This window comes from Nematolebias whitei, chromosome 16, assembly GCF_014905685.2.
Source record: "Nematolebias whitei isolate Nwh7 chromosome 16, NemWhi1, whole genome shotgun sequence".
NCBI classification, from domain to species: domain Eukaryota; kingdom Metazoa; phylum Chordata; class Actinopteri; order Cyprinodontiformes; family Rivulidae; genus Nematolebias; species Nematolebias whitei.
This window is the reverse complement of record NC_056513.1, coordinates 38,234,351-38,242,493: the sequence shown is the minus strand read 5'-3', so window position 1 is coordinate 38,242,493 and position 8,143 is coordinate 38,234,351.

Genomic DNA, 8,143 nt, shown 5'->3' with positions numbered 1-8,143 from the left:
TGTCGTTAAAGACCTTCAGCAGGGCAGTTTCAGTGCTGTGGATAGGTGTAAAGCCAGATTGGAAAAGCTCTAAGATGGCGTGATCCTCCAGGAAGCACTTCAAATGGGACTCGACTATTTTCTCGAGTACTTTAGTAACAAATGGGAGTTTGGAGACAGGCCGGAAGTTGGAAACGACTGAGGGGTCAAGGTTTGTTTTTTTCAGGAGAGGCTGGACAGCAGCATGTTTAAAAGATTTTGGCACCACGCCAGTGGATAAACTACTGTTTACTATATCAAGAATGGACGGACCTAGAGTAGGAAACACCTCCTTTAGTAGTCGAGGGGGGACCACATCAAAGGGGGAACCAGAAGGTTTCAAGCTGCACATGACCTGCTCTAGAGAAGATAGAGTGATGGGTTCAAAATGGTCAAAAGGAGCTACAGATTGAGGTGGGATGGATGGGTCATGAGTTTGAAGGGAAATGAGAGCCCTGGTGGTCGCAATTTTTTTTTCCAAAAAGAAATGTAAGAAGTTGTCGCACAGCTCAGTCGAGGCTTCCATAGGTCAAGGTTCAGTGAGGTGGAGAACAGAGTTTAGGGTGGAGAAGAGGACACGTGGGTTGCGAGAGTTTGAGGTAATTATATCAGAGAAGTATTTTGATTTTGCAGCTTTCACTGCTTTCTGATAACGGCGCCAACTCTCTTTAAGTATTTGAAAAGAGACCTGCAGCCTGTCTTTCCTCCACTTTCGCTCCGCCCTCCTACATTGCTGCCTAACGGCCTTGGTGACGTCACTCAGCCAAGGTTCTGCTCTGAGTTTTGATTTTCTAGTTTTAACAGGCACAACATGATCCAGAGTCTTTAAGCAGACAGAGTTTAACTGGGATGTCAGCTCCTCAGTGGTGGTGAGAAACACCGGGGGCTGAATGATCATTTCAGAGTTATAAGCATCTGTGAAACATGAGGCAGTGAAGTGGTTAATTGCCCGGCTGCGACGTGCAGGAATGCATGACTTAGGAGTTAGATGGGGGAGGGTGAACTCAAACTGGACTGGCATGTTCTCTGAAAAACATTATCACCAATTTCAAGATTATTAACAGTCACATCATGAGTTAAAACAAGGTCCAGTGTATGTCCGTGCTCTTGGGTGGGACCGTTTACATGCTGAGTTAAATTAAATGAGTCCAATAGATCTAAAAAGTCCTTAACCAAGGGCTTCTCAGGACAGCACAAGTGCAAATTGAAGTCCCCAATAATGAAAAGATGCTTATATTTTGGTGTGATTTCAGCCAAGAAGTCTGAAAACTCATTTATGAAATCCTTAGATAGAGGTGGGCGATATACAAGTGCAAATAACGTCGGAGGCGAGTGGCCGAGTTCAAAGACGCTCAGCTCAAAGCTGGCGTGGGAAACTGGGATGGGCAGTTGTTTACAGCCAAAAGTTGATTTGAATATTGTTAATAATCCATCACCGCGCCGGCCTGATGGCCGCGGGGCGTTAAAACACAGACTGTTCGGTGCCAGTAATTCCGTCAAGGCGCTGGACTCACCCGGAGACATCCAAGTCTCTGTGATACACAGAAAGTCAGAGTAAGGAGCAGATGTCTCATGTCGAATAGAATTTTTACTCAATAAACACTGAAAGTCGTTTCATGTAAACTCTGTGCCATTATCTGACCTAATACACTTTACTTTTCCATAGGGGGCTACATCCGCAATAAACCTTTCTGTTGCTTTGGCTGTGTCACTTTTAGCTTTCAAAAAATAGACAAATATTGCACTTCAAAAGTCATCAGTAAATGCTAGTGTATACTTAAATCCATCTGTTGTAGCAGGCTCAATAGGGCCAGCTAAATCTGCATGCACTAGTTCAAGAGCTGTTTTTGCTTTTGCATCAGCTTGCCTATTTCTACTTTCAGTAAATTTATCCTTAATGCATGTTTCACAGTCAAGGTTAGTTATTTCAGCCTTCCCTTTAATTTTCATACCCTTCACCACGTTTTCCAGTTTTAACACATCTTCAATTCAATTCAGTTTATTTATATAGCGCCAAATCACAACAAAGTTGTCTCAGGGCACTTTACAGAAACATTCACATAAAAGCAAGTTAGTAAAGTTCTGTATCTGAGGAATTCAGCAGACAAATTGAATCTTGGCTTCGATGCAGTCTCCCATCCTGAGCAAGCACAGTGGCAACAGTGGAAAGAAAAACTCCCTTTAACAGGAAGAAACCTCCAGCAGAACCAGGCTCAGGACAAGAGACCATCTGCTTTGACCGGCTGGTTGAGAGGACAGGAAGGAGAGACAGACCAACACAGAATGGTAGGTCCAGGTATAGGTCCAGGTCCAGAAATAGGTCCAGGTCGAGATATAGGTCCAGGTGTATCTGAAAGACAAAAAACCACATGTTAAGGATAGAAAAAATAATTACAAATACAAAACAGGTTGAGCAGAGTAATTAAAGACAGTAGTAGAGTGAAAAGTGTGGTCAGTTTGTCCTCCAGCAGTCTAAGCCTATAGCAGCAGAACTAAGGGACAGCTCAGGAAACCCAAGCCGACCCTAACTATAGGATTTATCAAAAAGGAAAGTCTTAAGCCTAGTTTTAAACTGGATAATGTGTCAGCCTCACAGACAGGGATTGGAAGTTGGCTCCACAAGAGAGGAGCCTGAGAACTAAAAGATCTTCCTCTCATTCTGTTTTTGTAAATTCTAGGAACCACAAGTAAACCTGCAGTCTGAGAGCGAAGCGCTCTGTTAGGAAAATATGAAACAATAAGATCTGTAATATAGGATGGAGCTAGGTTGTTGAGAGCTTTGTAGGTTAGAAGTAAGATTTTGAAATCTATTCTGGATTTGACAGGGAGCCAATGGAGAGAAACTAAAACTGGAGAGATATGATCTCTCCCAGTAACTCCAGTTAAGACTCTGGCAGCAGCATTTTGGATCAACTGAAGACGTTTTAAAGACGTATTTGGACACCCAGATAATAAACCATTGCAATAGTCCAGTCTAGACGTGACAAATGCATGGACCAGTTTTTCTGCATCATCTTTAGATCAGATGTTTCTAATGTTAGTGATATTACGCAGGTGGAAGAAGGAGGTTCTAGTAACGTTTTTAATGTGGGGGATAAAAGACATGTCCTGATCAAAAATAACACCAAGATTTTTAACATTAGAGCTGGAGGACAGATTAATGCATCTAAGGAGGGAGAAAGACTGAAACATTCATTCCTAAGGTGCTCAGGTCCAAAAACCAAAACCTCAGTCTTGTCTGTGTTCAACAGGAGAAAATTAAGGGTCATCCAGGTTTTTATGTCTTTAAGACATGCTTGTAGTCTAAGTAGCTGATATGATTCATTGGGTTTAATGGACAAATATAATTGTGTGTCATCAGCATAACAATGAAAATTTATCCCATGCTGTTTAATAACTTTACCTAATGGAAGCATATATAAAGTAAAGAGCATTGGCTCAAGCACTGAGCTCTGAGGAACTCCATGACTAACTTTGGTGTCTGAAGAAGATTTATTATTTACATTTACAAACTGGAATCTATCAGATAGATATGATTTAAACCACTTTAGAGCCGTTCCTGTAATCCCAATATCATACTCAAGCCTCTGTAGTAAAATATTGTGATCAACTCTAAAAAAGTTAAATCTGGTCCTCTGGACATTCAAAAAAAAAAAAAAACAAAGCAAAGCAAAACAACAAAAAAATGTAGAAACGTTTCGTCTCTCATCCGAGAGGCTTCCTCAGTCTGAGGAGCTGTTTTCAGCTCAGTCTTCATCCTTCTGAAGGATCTTGCTTGCCCGGTGCCCGCTGACCGAAGGCAAGCAAGATCCTTCAGAAGGCACAGACCCAGCTGCTGAATGAACAGGTGAGACAGACCAATTTTACTATTGAGGCCTTTAAGGCCAAAGAAGAGCACATTAAACAGAAACTAACTATGTGTCTAGATCAGACCACACTTCAGCAAGTGTTGGACTGTACAGATCAGGCACGCTTAGCACAGCATGTCAAGTCCAAGACTCGACAACAAAACAAGTTTAACTTACTAATAACTCATCAACACCATCACTATTCCAATAACAACACGTTCAGTGTAGGACAACACTCCAGTAGTCAATTACATGTCAGGGAGACAGAAAAGTGGGTGAAGAATTTATCTGACAGACAGCTCACCCAGCCAGAGACAGAGATTCTTGCCAGGGGACTGAACTTTGCGGTTGCACCAAGTAGAATTCCTCTGGTGGAGATGATCACAGCAACAGAATCAGCCATCCGCAACAACAAAATTAAAGAGGCTGAAGCAGAACAGCTCAGAATCAAAGTTTCAGCCTGCCTCAGCAATGCCAAACCACCATCTTCCAACATCAGTAGAGAGGAGAGGGATGCACTCACCACTCTTAGCAAGGACAAAAACATCATCATTCTCCCAGCAGACAAAGGAAGGTGCACAGTGATTTTGAACCAGAAAGTCAAGTCAAGTCAAGTCAGATTTATTTTTAGAGCACATTTAAAACAGAAACTGTTACCAAAGTGCTTAACAAAAATATCACATCATCAGATAAAAAGTAGCAAGATATATTTACAGCACATGGAATAAAAATATAAAACCAAAAACAATTAGAAACAATGAAATACTAAATCAGATCACGCTGTGTCAAAAGTCAAGGAAATAATAACAAAAAGCATAAACTCAGTCAGAAACAATGAAATACTAAATCAGATCAGATGACCTTGTGTTAAATAGGAATAATAACAAAAGCATAAACAGAATCAGCATCAATGAAAAACCAGATCTAAAGCTGATCACCCTGTGTTAAATGTCAATGAGTATAAATGTGTTTTTAGGAGAGATTTAAAGGCAGAGACTGAGGTGGCCTGTCGAATGTTGATGGGCAGATTGTTCCAGAGTTTAGGGCCCACGACTGAGAATGCTCGATCTCCTCTGAGCTTCAGCTGGTTTTTGGTACGGCCAAAAGCAGCTGGTCTGATGATCTCAAAGCCCGAGAAGGAGCATAAGGATGAAGAAGGTCAGAGAGGTATGATGGTGCAAGGCCGTTAACGCACTTAAATGTCAGCAGGAGAATTTTAAAATCAACTCTGACACGTACAGGAAGCCAGTGAAGAGAGGACAGAACCGGAGTAATGTGCTCAAACCTGTGAGTTCCTGTTAAAAGCCGAGCTTCAGCATTTTGTACGAGCTGGAGACGTGAAAGTGAAGCCTGACTAACCCCAACATAAAGTGAGTTACAGTAGTCCAGCCGGGAAGTAATAAATGCATGGACTAGTTTTTCAAGGTCGAATCTGGACAGAACGGACTTTAGCTTTGCTATCTGCCTTATCTGAAAGAAGCTCTTTTGTAGAACAGAGTTGATCTGTTTATTAAACTTAAAGTCCGAGTCTAACACTACCCCGAGATTGGTAACTGACTGCTTTAGATGTGGCTGAAGGGAGTGCAGGTTTACAGGATCAGTGACAGTGGCAGAGCTTGGGTTAAACACAATGACCTCAGTCTTCTGATCATTAAAGCTCAAGAAGTTTGCAGCCATCCAAGTCTTGATGTCATCAAGACATTTTAGCAAAGGGAGGATGGAGCAAGAACTGTTTGGTTTTAAAGGTAGATAGATCTGAGAGTCATCGGCGTAACAGTGAAACAAAATACCATGTTTCCTCAGGATTGACCCCAAGGGGAGCAGATACAATGAGAACAGAAGGGGTCCAAGAATGGAGCCTTGTGGGACCCCACAGGAAAGAGGGACAGAAGCAGAAAAATGATTGTCAAAGTTAACACAGAAACTCCTGTCACCCAGATAAGAACGGAACCATTCTAGCGCCACCCCTGTAATCCCAACCCAGTGTTCTAGCCGTGACATAAGGATGCTGTGATCAACAGTGTCAAATGCAGCGGTAAGGTCGAGGAGTACCAGGATCACAGACTGACCAGAGTCATTCGCTAGCAGAATGTCATTACAGACCCTTACTAAAGCTGTCTCGGTGCTGTGCAGTTGTTTAAATCCTGACTGAAAAATCTCAAAAATTCCATTTACATTCAAAAACTTGGTTAGTTGACTAAAAACCATTTTCTCCAGGATTTTAGAAAGAAATGGAAGTTTTGAGATTGGCCTGAAGTTTGAACAAGCTGCAGGGTCAAGTCCGGGTTTTTTAATTAATGGAGTTACCACTGCATGTTTTAAAACATCAGGGACCACACCTGTAGCCAAACTGCTGTTAATAATGGCAAGAACAGAGGGTCCAGTTGACGGTAGAACCTGTTTAAAAAATGCAGCAGGGATGGGATCAGCAGGGGAGCCTGAGGGTTTCATGTGACCAACGACCTCATTTAAAAATGAGAGTGAGATGGGGTCAAAGTGACTGAAGACTGCTGAGCAGGGGACAAGAACTGAAGGGTCGGCTGTGGAGTGTGGAATTGATGACCTGATCGACTCAACCTTTTCTTCAAAGACTATCATGAGAAAGTTATGACACTCCTTAGTGACTTAACCACTTATGAACCTCTGAAAAGAGATCCAGGAAGTGGTTACAAGAAGAAATTGATAGATTGCCTGAAATTTTTGGAGCAGGACAAGGCTATTGACCGTTTTCTGTACCACAGACTGTACTGTTGTTGATAGATTACCACGTCGTGTTCAAAACGGCGGAGGCGTCGCCCTTCGTATAAAAGATTTATTTGACACAACATGGGTTACAGATCTTCAGAGACAAACAATTACATTAATAAGATATATGCATATAAATGGAGCATTAAGAACGAACCACCTCGTGTGCGCCTCCCGGAAAATGCTCGGTGGGCGTGCGTCATTTCCGGCCTTTTATCCCCGTTTGAGAAGGCTAGCTTCCTGATTGGTTCAGCTTCTGTCGCTATGGTTACGACTTAGCCCGCCCCCTCAAGGACGTTAACATCTATATTTCAGATAAGTTTTGGTTCACCTAAATCGGCTTTTGTTTAAAGTTTAACTTGCTATTATACTTTAGGGATATAAAATGACTCGTGTCTAAATTGTTTATACGTAATAATTACTAACTATTAATTATTACCTACCTCCTGGGTGTTAATTCAATATCTGTTGGAGGCCTGGTGATGCTGTTTTTTAAGGCAGATTCATCTTAGTTTCCTTGTCTGCGTTTAAACTGTTAACACTGTTTGTTTAACGTGATTATACCTTAGTGATAACACTGATTTGAAATAGTTGTTTATTTCTAGGAATAATTATATTATCTAACTTATGTTCGTGTTTTTATTTGGATCATGGTTATACTCTTAATTTGATTTTACTTAGTCAACCTATATTGTCTAAATTAAAGCGCTGTGTTCTAGCTTTATTTATGTTAATCAGTCTGCTCTCTGGCCTGATTTGATTGCTTGTAATTTATCAAATGTGAACTTGTAAAATTATCTTTAGCTACTATGAGATTATATTTAAAGGTCAACTAGTTAGAATTAGCAAACATTTTCTATAAACATAGTTCAACCTTGGAAGAAAGACACGCACACCCTTTATGTGACATGACATTTGAGTGCTTGATCGAAATTATAAAAAGGTATAAAATATTAAATCCAACAGTACCCAGGGGAGGCCACACCTAGTCTATATGGTTTACCTAAAATCCACAAACAATGTGTACCTTTAAGACCAATCATTAGCATGATTAACTCTGTCACTTACAATGTTTCCAAATATCTGGCGTCTGTACTCATCCCTTTAGTTGGCAGCTCAGAACACCACATACAGAACACCATGGACTTTGTGGATAAGGTGAGGGATGTCATCATGGAGACTGATGAAACAATGGTCTCTTTTGATGTCACATCACTCTTTACGTGCATTCCTGTTGATGATGCAGTAGAGGTGGTCAGTTTAAGATTAAAATCAGACACCACTCTGAGCAGCAGGACCACGCTTTCCACAGAACAACTGTGTCAACTCTTGAAACTGTGCCTGCAGTCAACCTACTTCACATATGGGGAGCAATATTATAGGCAGAAACATGGGTGTGCTATGGGGTCTCCAGTTTCTCCTATTGTTGCCAACCTGTACATGGAGGAGGTAGAAAAGAGAGCCTTGACGTCCTTTTCAGGGACACCACCAAGTCATTGGTTCAGGTATGTTGACGACACCTGGGTTAAAAT